This window comes from Callithrix jacchus, chromosome 2, assembly GCF_049354715.1.
Source record: "Callithrix jacchus isolate 240 chromosome 2, calJac240_pri, whole genome shotgun sequence".
In the NCBI taxonomy this organism is placed as follows: domain Eukaryota; kingdom Metazoa; phylum Chordata; class Mammalia; order Primates; family Cebidae; genus Callithrix; species Callithrix jacchus.
The window spans coordinates 114,754,648-114,766,431 of record NC_133503.1 but is presented as its reverse complement, the minus strand read 5'-3'; the positions used below and the strand labels follow the sequence as shown (position 1 = coordinate 114,766,431).

The window sequence follows — 11,784 nt, the reverse complement described above, 5'->3', positions numbered from 1 at the left end:
TATTCCTCTCTAAGTTATCCATTCTTGTTATCATTTCCTCATATCTTTTTTCAAGTTCCTTTGTTTCTTTGCATTGATTTAATACATGTTCTTTTAGCTCACAAAAGTTTCTCACTATCCACCTTCTGAAGTCTAATTCCGTCATTTCGTCATAGTCATTCTCCATCCAGCTTTGTTCCCTTGCTGGTGAGGAGTTTTGGTCCTTTCTAGGAGGCGAGGTGTTCTGGTTTCAGGTGTTTTCCTCCTTTTTTCGCTGGTTTCTTCCCATCTTTGTGGATTTATCCGCTTGTCGTCTGCGTAGTTGCTGACTTTTCGATTGGGTCTCTGAGTGGACACCCAGATTGTTGATGATGAAGTATTTCTGTTACTTGGTTTTCCTTCTACCAGTCTAGCCCCTTTGCTGTACGACTGCTGAGGCCCTGCTTGTCTGGGGTGCACCTCTAGCAGCTGTGGCACAGTGAGGGATGCTACCAGTTTCTTTTTCTGCTATCTTTGTCCCAGGATGATGCCTGCCAAATGTCAGTCTTTTGGATATAGAGGGGTCAGGGAGCTGCTTGAGGAGACAGTCTGTACTTTATAGGAGCTCAGTTGCTGAGCTGTGATCTCTGTTGTTCATTCAGGGCTGTTAGGCTGCTATGTTTGATTCTGCTGCAACAGAGCTCATTAAAAAAACCCCTTTTTTCTCAAATGCTCTGTGTTGGGGGGTTCGGGCTTTATTTTTGGATGTTCGTTGAGGTGTCCTGCCCAGCTAGGAGGCAGACTAGCCACTGTTTGGCTGCCGAGGCTCCGCCCTGCTGTTGTGAGGCTCGCCCTGTTGGGGCAGGTTCTGCTGTTCTGCTGTGGTCTCCGCCACGCCCTGAGGCGGATTCTCTCTGTTGTAGCGGGTTGCCTCGGCAACGGCAGGCTGCGTCAGCAGTGGGCGTGTATCTCAGTAGGGACGGGTTGCCTCGGCAATGGCTGGCTGCCTCAGCAGTGGGCGTGTATCTCAGTTGGGGCGGGTTGCCTCAGTAATGGTGGACGCCCCTCCCCCACAGAGCGTCACAGACCGACTGCACGGGGATCGCTTGAAATCGTGGTCTTGTTCGTCCCACTGGGCTAGCCCAAACACTCTGTCCCTGCAATCCCCTGGGTGGGCCCACTGTTCAAGTCTCGCTCAGTCTCAAGTCCAGCCCTCTCAAGTCTCAGGTTGCCGGCTCAACAGGGCACCCAGACAAGTGCGCCCTGTGGGGATCGACGGGCAGGGCTGGCCGCCACCACCCCAGCTGCCGGCTTCACCAGGCAGAGGCACTGCCAGGCGTCCAGCGTCTCCCCTGTACTTGGGAATCTCCCCGTTCCGTGGGCAACAAAGATCAGTCTGGAAATGCAGCTCCGACTCACCTCTCTGCGGACTCAAAGAGAGCTCCAATCCTGGGTTGTTCTCACAGTGCCATCTTGAGTCCTCCCCACTTTCTAGTTTCTGCTTTCCTGCCTCTGCCCTTTCATGAAATTTACTGTCTGTACTTTTCTCACCTCCCATTCTCTCATTTCGTAGCAATCTGACATTGTCAACCATTCTGCTGAAACTCTTTGGCTGACCCAGTCATGTTGCCAAATCTTCATTTAGCTAGGTATCCTGACCTTTTGCAAATTAGTCACCTGCTCCAAATCTGGGGCAGAGGCTGGGATCCAGGGAGAATATTGTCTGCCTCTCACTCAGTCCCAGGGACTGCCTAGTGTCTGAAGCCTTAGGACAGACAACCAGAAGGCACGAGCTAAACAAGGCCTTTTTTTTGTGAGCCTCCATGTGGAACATGGGAGACAAAGAGATGGCAAAGAGGGAGTATCCTCTCCATTTCTCAGAAAATGCTGTGACTTCAACTCAGTGGAAAATGGCAAGCATAGAAGTTTCTGCTGCATTGCACAGCAGTTACTGAAACCCAGCATGGACCTCACGGCCTCTCAATGGGAAGCTGCCATGGGGGCTGCAGATACCTCAAGTGCTGTGGATAGAAAGAGGGTGTATGTGTGGAATAGCACATGTGGTCTCTCCTTTGGCTTGTGTGAGACACCCCCAGGTGTTCCCAGAAAATGCTCCTTGGAGGGTAGGAAGTAAGGGCATTTTTTAGGGGAGACTCAGTCCTGCTTAGCAGATGGCTGGCAACAAGCTAGAGAAATATGTGTGGTTACTATTAATGTGATCTCATTTGTACTCACAGGCTGATGAGGGCTGCAAAAAATGTGGCCACAAATGAACATGCTTCAGGTTTTTTCTTTACTTGCCCCCTGTGCAGGGTTCGACCTTGTAGATCACTGCAGGCCTCTGGAAGTCTCCATTTCCCATGCTCATTGTAACATGGTCTTTTTGCTCTTTCTATTCAGATATTGTCTCAGTCTCTTTGTTAAGAATTCTGCTTACACGTATAGTCTATCCTGGGGCTTGATCTTCTCACTGTGTACATACCCACTCCTTGAAAGGACATAACTCCATGCATGGCTCCAGCAGTCACCTTTTTACTGATGAGTATCACATTTTTTTCCTTACCTGGAACTCTCTCCTAAGCCTCAGGGATGGGTATCTCATCTACTGAAAAGATCCGCTTAGGGATTCCTTAGGCCTCTCCCTCAGCCTCCAGGGAACCAAAACTGAATCTCCCCCGAAGCCACGCTCTTTCCTCCATGCTGCTCATGGAGCCTGCATGCACCTTCATCTACCTTATTTGCCAGGGTGGAATCCTGGCCGGCATATGTGCTGTCCTCTGCTTCCACCTACACAGAGTGGCCAAACCCTACCAAGTTTGCCCCCGAGTGCCACCCTGGTCTGAACACCTGACTGCCCTGGCTGGTCTAGCCCTCATTAGTTCTTCATTCGCTCTTGTAGCACCTCCCCGCTGGCCTCACTGCCTAGTCCACACTGCTGCTGGTGCAATCTTTAAAAACACAGAACCTATCTTGTTCCCTCTTAAAACCAGTCCATGTTTCCCCAGGACAAAATCCAGATTTCCTTATGGGGATGTGGCCCTGTGTGATGGGTCCTCCCTGCCTTGTTCACCACACCCCAGCCTCCCCGCAGTGTTTTGATAGAGGAAAGAGACAGCCACGGGTCCCTGGTGAAACCCTGCCTCCAAGCCTAAAACAGCCTGAAGGCCAGAAAACTGGATTGCTGTCCCAGCACCTTGGGAGGCCGAGGCGGGTGGATCACCTGAAGTCACTTGACCAACATGGTGAAACCCCATCTCTACTAAAAATACAAAAAAATTAGCCGGGCCTGGTGGCAGGTGCCTGTAGTCCCAGCTACTTGGGAGGCTGAGGTAGGAGAATCTCTTGAACCCAGGAGGCGGAAGTTGCAGTGAGCCGAGATTGTGCCATTGCACTCCAGCCTGGGCAACAAGAGTGAAACTGTCTCAAAAACAAAACAAAACAAAAACAAAAACCTGGACAGCTGGTCCCAGATGAGGCTTACCTTTTCCCGACGGATTCTCTCTCACTAATGCCCACCTGTGCACTAGGAGGATGGCACGGGCTTGGGATGTTTGCTCGGCTTGCAGTGGGCGGGGCCTGGCCCCTCCTATTCTTGTGTGCTGACCTGGGACTCAATCTGTGAGGTGAGAAACCTGCTAGCAGGACTCTCTCTCTCTTTGCTGAGTTCTTTTTCCTTTTTCCTTTTCATCCAGTAAATTCCATTTTCCTCACCCTTCTATGTGTCTGCGAGCCTAACCTTTCCTGGTCATGTGACAAGAGCCCAGTTTTACCTGAACTAAGGGGAATGTTCTGCAGCAATTTCTCCTGTACCCTCGCTGCCGCTACTCACAGCTTCCCGGCTTTGGACCCGCCGCTCGCTGTGCCCAGGGTGTCCTTCCTCTTGTTCCTGCGTGGCTGGCTCCTGCTGGCCCAAAGGGAACCAGATCAGGAGGGTGGGTGTGTTAGCACCTCGAGGAGGTACCTCACCGCACACAGCTCTTTCCCCTATGGGATTGGGTGACCCTCCTTGGAGCTCGAATTTCATACCCCGCCCTGACTCATCAACATGTCATTGTTCCTTTGTATTAATTATCTGTCATCTACAGTGAGTTTCTTGAGGGCAAGGAAAGGGCTTTTTTTTTTTTTTTTTTTGAGACAGAGTTTCGCTGTTGTTACCCAGACTGGAGTGCAATGGCACGATCTCGGCTCACCGCAACCTCTGCCTTCTGGGTTCAAGCAATTCTCCTGCCTCAGCCTCCAGAGTAGCTGGGATTACAGGCACACACCACCATGCCCAGGTAATTTTTGTATTTTTAGTAGAGACGGGGTTTCACCTTGTTGACCAGGGTGGTCTCAATCTCTTGACCTCGTGATCCACCCGCCTAGGCCTCCCAAAGTGCTGGGATTACAGGCTTGAGCCACCGCGCCCGGCCTGGAAAGGGCTTTTATCTCTGCATTACCAGAGCTCGGCAGATACACACTGGTCCTTATCTACCCGTCCATCCAACAAACATGTATTAATCAGCTACTCTCAGCCAGATGCAAACATCCATTAAACAGCCCCAGGTCTGAGGAGTTTATAGTCTAGTGGGCAATATAAACATGGAAAATGGACATGAGAAGTGTTAGAAAGTATTCTAGGCAACAGAAGTGTGTATGGGCATTCAGTTAACCAAAGGGAGTAGTCACTCTCACCTGGAGCATGGTGAGGGAAAGGGCCATAGTAAAGGAGAACTGGGCTGAATCTTGAGGGATAGGAGAAGCTTCTGAGTACATAAGGAAGGGAAGGCACTGTAGGCAGAGGAGGTAGGAAGAGGAAGAACAGCATAAAGAGGGATCAGCCTTGACCGTGGATGGAGCATTGGGAGTTGGAGAGAGGAGAGCATGGGGAGAGGAGAGATAGCTGGAGACCAGGCCAGAGAATAGGGGACGTTTACCACACTGCAAAGGGAAGACTTCACACACAGGCACCAAGGAGCTGGAACAGGTATATTTTACCCATGGAGAGATTTGTTGTCCAACATTTGATGTATTAATAACTGTGTCACATCTCTGAAGTCACACAATGAGTTCCTAAATGCAGTTTGATCACAGAAGGGCTCTAATGAGTGGCAGGAATGCTTTGGGGATGGCAAATCTGTCAGGGTTCCTCTGTGGTCACCCTGGGACCAGTCCTGACCACTGGAGCCATGCCCTTTCAAGGAGTGGGTGTGTACCCAGTGAGAAGATCAAGCCCCAAGATAGAACATACGTGCAAGCAAAATTCTTAACAAAGAGACTTGAGACAATATCCAGATAGAAAGAGCAAAAAGATCATGCTACAATGGGCATGGGAAATGGCTTGAAGTGATATGAAGGTGCGGCTCAGGGAGTGGTGAGCTGCCACTGCTCCAGCTGCCCTCAAGGCTGCTACGGTAAGCATGGCTGCCCATGTGGCCCTTTAGGTGTGCTGCTGTAGGGGGTCAGGTGAGGCAGCCTTGGGATCAGCAGCCCTTTTCAACCTCAGATGATGAAAGTTCTGGTTTGGGGCTGTGCCTTGTTTCCAGAGTCTAGTTTTTTAGGAAGCTCTCTGTGGCTCTCTCCAGATCTGACTGTGGGGGGCACTGACTCTGGCTCTAACTGCAGTCTCTCCGGAAAGATGGTTCCTTGCCTTCTGCCTCTATGCAGGGCTGTGCAATACTGAACTCGGTAATACTGACAGCTACCATTTACTGTGTACCTACTGTGTGCTGGGCAGTGCTAATCTCTATCATGATCTCTAATCATCACAGCACCCTTGAAAAATTGATACTTTGGATCCCACACTGATAGAAGAATAAGGAAAGTCTTCCTAACTAAAGGGACTTGAGGTTTGACCCCAAAGTCAGGAGTCTGGGCTGATTCACTACAGGCTCTGCCATACATTTGGAAAGTCTCTCGTTGCCCCATCTCCGCACACAACCACATCCAGAGGAAGTGGGAAAGCATTATTCTAAAGTCTGCCCACAGCAAACCTCGCCTTGTGTTATTGGTTAAATTGCATCACAGGCTCATTCCTGACCCAGAGACTAGCAAAAAGAATGGAATGACCACCACTTTTGGGGTAAATGAGGCCCATTGCTGGACTGGAGATGGTTTGACTTCTAAAGGGAGATCTCTGATGGGGAGGAGCAGTTTCCTTAGCAAACAGGAATTCCCTAGGAAGGAGGAAGAGAAAAATGGATATGGGGTAGGCAACCAGCAGTGCTCATCCTAGCACAAACTTTTTAGAACCAGTGAGTCGCCAGTGAGAACTTTATCATGCTTAGACAGACACAGCTGAAAACACGGAAATAAAAGGTGGGGCTTGTGCTGTTGAAAAGAAGGTTTTTATCTACTTCAGGCCTAAACGTTTTTCAACGAGGTTATCGAAATGATACTTATTTAACAAATAAATATCCTCTTACGGGGGCTATCAATACCTGCCATTTGCAGGTAAGAAAAGAGACCTAGGAAGGTTAGGGACTTTGTCCCAGGCTTTCCAGCAAGGAAGCGGCAGATGTGGGGTCCAAAGCAGATGCTCTCTCTGCTGTTCTACAGAGCAAATTCCAAGGTCTTAAAGGGAGGATAACAGAAGCCTGAAAAGGGTTCCAAAGATCATCTACCCCCTTGTGAGCTCGCCTCCATGCCAGGGCAGTTTCCCACTGAGTGCTTATCCAGCCTCCTCTTGAGCCCCTCCATGGGACAGGCAGGAATTCACATCTATGAAAAGAATTCTGAGTATCCCCCATGGAGCGGGAGCCTGCTCCTCAGGGAAACTGAGTTTCTGCACCCAAGGCACACACAACTTTCAAGTAAGAGGGAACATGTCATAGTGTCATTCAGGATCTCAGATCCAGCATCAGGGAGAAGCGGCACTCACCTGTGGTGCAAAGACATCGTATGAGATAGAATCACAGCGTTGCTTGGGAGAAAGAAAAGAGTGGTCCCAGACAGATGTGAATTTAAATTTATGTTGCAAGGCTTTTCTGAAAACACACCTGAGCACATTTCTGTTGGAAATGTATTTGTGATGTTTCTACCAGCTAGTGGTCTATCTGAGCACCAGCTCCATCCTAAGCTAGGCTTACTCCACACAGATGACAGAGGCTCAGCAAAGCTTAATTAGATCTGTCATAAACTCACTCCACAACTAACATGAGACATTTCTGTTATCATCTTATTCCTAGTCTAACTTTTATGTGGATAATTCTTTTTGTTTATACATATCCAACCCCCAAACAATCTATGAACTGGATATCTTTTTGTTGTAAATAAAAAAATAAAACATTGACAAGTGTTTACTCCTTGAAGGGGTACTAATTTAGAAATATATCAATGTAATGAAATAATTTAAAATGTTTTTTAAAGAGACAGAATTAAGTCAACTGACATGAAATAATCTCTGAGATATGTTATCAAGATGCAGCACTGTGCCATCAGGATACTACTTATGTTAAAACATGGTCTATTGAGTGGGACTTTCTTGTTTGTTAGAGTGGAATTGGAAGGGCAAAGCTGAGGACAATGAAGGATAAATAATGCACCTTGTATGGAAAGCCACCACCAACAGGCCAGAATTCCTTTCTAGGGCTTTCTTAAAGATGAAACAACTGATCTTATAGTTATCCGCACACACTCCCCACCTTCCCACCCTAGTTGGTCTGGTAAGAAGTGTTAGCGAGTTTTTCCTTTTATTCCCTCACCTCCACAAGCCAAATGAAATGGGCCCCAAGAGAAACATCATTAAAGATTGGAGTTTACTTGACAACAAGAGGAGGCTGGTGCCTCATTTACCACTTGGTCAGCTGCTTAGGTATAGTTGATGCATTGATCTGCCCCGTGCCTGCTGAGCAGGCACAAAGAGCCTTGGAAGAAATAACAGTCTGGCTTGAAAGGGACATGTGAGTCTCCCATGGGAAGTGGACACCATGGAAGATGACAGTCTTGAGTTGTGTTGCTTTCTGTCACTAGGCACAGAGACCCCAGCATAAGAGGCTGTGGGGTGTACACAGAAGCAGAAACTGAAGGGGCTGGAAGAGGCGAACCTGCAGCTGGATCTGCCACACTGGGGAAGCTGGGTATGTGAGAGAGCCTCTCTGAAGAACTTACCTGCGAGGCTCCAAGTGCCTGTTTTAGGGTGCCAGCCATTCAGATGGTTAGTGTTGGCAAGTGAGGCCATGACCATTCACAGAGAAAGGACCATAATGTGGGAAGTTCAGTAAGGAGATAGTTACCCTTCCTCTCCATGGCCTCTCCCAGTCCTCAGCTTTGATAAAGGAGGGACGCCGCTGTCATTGAACTTGTCATGACCACCCTACTCTAAGAGGAAAAGTGGGGAGATAGGAGTAAAAGATAGATACGCCCCCTGCCCATTGCAAGTGCTCCCAGGTCATAATGGGGGTGGGTAGTTTGAGTAGATATAAGACTGAAATTTTATATGAAAATTAGCTGGGTGCAGTGGTGTGTACCTGTAGTCCCAGCTACTCAGGAGGCCGAGGCAGGATAATTGCTTGAACCCAGGAGGCAGAGATTGCAGTAAACTGAGATTGTGCCACTGCCCTCCAGCCTGGCAATAGAGCAAGACTCCGTCTCAAAAAAAAAAAAAAAAAAAAAAAAAAGAAATTTTAAACTAGATTACACCAGAATTTTTAACAGCTAAAAATGAGAAGAAAGCTATGGACCCCTTCGTTTTCTGCCTCCCTCATAGAAATGGGAGACTGGACAGAACACAGTTGTAAGTTGTGGTCAGTTAAAAAAAACCCTACACATTTTAGGTTAGTTTCCCACAGCTCCATATATGTGGATATGGGCACACTATCTCTAGAAGGATAGAGAAAAAATGAGGAAATGCCTCTTGAAGAATGACTTGCAGACTGACCCCAGGCAGGTATAGTACCTGCATACCTTTTGTGCTGGTTTTTGTTTGCTTGTCATCATGTACAAATATTACACAAAACAGGCTTCAGAAGAACTAGTTATGTAGATGTACCATGACTTGTATAATTAGTTCCTCATTCGTGGATATTTAGGCCACGCTCAAGTTTTAAGGTGACTATTATTACCATTATCATAAACTCATCGCAGGGAGGATCCTGTACATGCATCTATAATACTATGGTGATGTTTCTTCTCTCCTTGTCCCAGACCCCTTTCCTCTGCTATTATCTGTCCACAGATCTCGTGATGGAACTTTCTGACTACTCATCCTTGAATGAGGTGAGTTTTCCTTTACAAGCCTTTGCAGGTGGTCTGGTGGGGAAGGCAAGGGTCAGGTTCCACTTTCTGGAATGTTCTCATGACCCAGGACGTGAGTGAGAGACTCCTTTAGCAGAGGACAGGCAGGTGGGGGGCTGTGTGCCTCACAGTTTCTCTTCTGCCTCCTGCCACCTGGATGGGCCAATTCTAGCACGCAGCTTGTCTGTAGGTGTCCTCATTGATCCTCACTTCTTCTTCCCCTCGGGACCAAACTGAGTTCAGAGTAGTTCCCATCGCCCCTGCACCTACTCCTTCTGGGCCAAGTATTAGATTGGAATTTTGCACCTTAGTGTGAACCTATTACCTTAAAGAAGTAAATTAGATTGATTTTTTTCTTTTCTTCTTTTGTTTCTTTTGAACCGGAGTCTCACCCTGTTGCCCAGGCTGGAGTGTAATGGCACCATCTCAGCTCACTGCAACCTCCACCTCCCAGTTCAAGCAATTTTCCTGCCTCAGCTTCCTGAGTAGCTGAGATTACAGGTGTCTGCCACCATGCCTGGCTAATTTTTGTATTTTTAGTAGAGACAAGGTTTCACCATGCTGGCCAGGCTGGTCTCAAACTCCTGACCTTAGGTAATCCACCAGCCTCAGCCTCCCAAAGTGCTGGGATTACAGGCGTGAGCCACCGCATCCAGCCTTGGTTGATTTTTTTCTGAGATATAAGGGTCCTGTCTCCGTTCTTCCATCGCACCCTCACCCCACCCCTGTTCCCTCTTCACTGCTTTAGCATGCCTTCTGCCTGTTTTGTGTACTTATTTGTACACGATGACAAGCAAACAAAAACCAGCACAAAAGGTATGCAGGAACTATACCTGCCTGGGGTCAGTCTGCAAGTCATTCTTCAAGAGGCATTTCCTCATTTTTTCTCTATCCTTCCAGAGATAGTGTGCCCATATCCACAAAATCGTGAGTTCTGTCTGTACATACTACTATGGAAAGATATTCAAGATATATAACTTCAAGTGATTTATTAAATAGGCAACATGTGAACATAGTACAAAATTCCAATACAAAAACGTATACAATGCAGATGAAGTTGCTTTTTTTAACCACAATTATGTTTATTCCTCTAGAAACAGTATACCATCTTTTCAATTTTCAAAATGTTATTATCAATTACCTGCAGATTACTCTCATTAAGCTGATTTTTAAAAATCTCAGATCAGAGCATTTCACCAGCACCGTCATCAAGCAAGCTACAAATCTCTCCTGTACCAGAGTAAGGAGACACTTAAGATCAAGCCAAGATAAGAGCTTTCGGTGTTGTTTACAGAAGGGGTATTCACATTCATTTGTCACACATTTCAGGGCCTCATATCCCCCTTTTACATTATCTAACTCCTAGCCCAGTTTCTTTTTGTAGTCTGAAAACAAGGAATCACCCAAGAGAGATATTCCTTCAGAGCACTGTTGAAAATGGATCAGACATGGAGATCCCCCAGATCCCTGTTCTCAAGTGTTAATAATATTTTATTTTCGCACATAGAATGCCCTTAGATATATTGTTATGTTCTAAAGAGTCTGTGTTTCCCCCTTCTTGATGATGTCTTCAATTTCTTCTGAGGCCTTTCCTGTAGAGTCAATTGGTTCTATTTCTTTTAACTTCTCTTGATACTCCAGTGGCAAACCATTTCCTTTTGCACCCATGCAAATAATCTTTTTATACTGTGGGGATGGAGGAACACTTTCATAATTTGTTATCAGATAATTTCGACAGGTTATTTCTCTTCCTTCTCGAGTTGAAACTTTAACTTCCATTACAACATATGTTCCACTTTTAACCCCTTCTTGCCTGCACAGGGGCCAGACAGAAGAATGCCACCAAGGGGTGTCCAAGGTGGATCTTCTCCATCAGCAGGTTGCTGCCGTAGGCGAAGTACAGAAAACTCTCCTCATCAGGGTCGGACGTCCTTGCAGCTCGAGTTCGCCATGTCCCACTACACGCCCACACGGGAGCCTGAAGCAGAGCTGTGAGGGGCGGCTCCGGCCCTGGTCCAGTGGCTGCCTTGCCGTCGCCTCCAGGAAGTTGCTCTTTTTTTTTTTTTGAGATGGAGTTTCGCTCTTGTTACCCAGGCTGGGGTGCAATGGTGCGATCTCCGTTCACGGCAACCTCCACCTCCTGGGTTCAGGCAATTCTCCTGCCTCAGCCTCCTGAGTAGCTGGGATTACAGGCACGCGCCACCATGCCCAGCTAATTTTTTGTTTTTTGTTTTTAGTAGAGACGGGGTTTCACCATGTTGACCAGGATGGTCTCGATCTCTTGACCTCGTGATCCATCCGCCTCGGCCTCCCAAAGTGCTGGGATTACAGGCGTGAGCCACCGCGCCTGGCCGGAAGTTGCTCTTTTACTTCATTCCTCAACAGTTCAGATCCTCTCACCAGGGCAACCACTGTTTTTGGATTCTTGTGCCAGGATATGTTATTAAGTTTTTTAAAAAGGTGACAACAGCATATGATTTTATACGTGTAAAATTTAGATTACATATATATTTGCAGGTGTGGGTTTGTATACAATCTGTGTATTATGTTATACATATACACAATACAATATATAAAATCAATATATATTTTCTGAAGACAGACTGATAACTC

The 11,784-nt window shown here is 47.2% G+C and overlaps 1 pseudogene; it reads right to left on the bottom strand.

Moving 5' to 3' along the window:
• Positions 1–10,704: 10,704 nt before the first annotated feature.
• LOC118148848 (gamma-glutamylcyclotransferase pseudogene) lies at positions 10,705–11,253 on the bottom strand (annotated as a pseudogene).
• Positions 11,254–11,784: the final 531 nt, after the last annotated feature.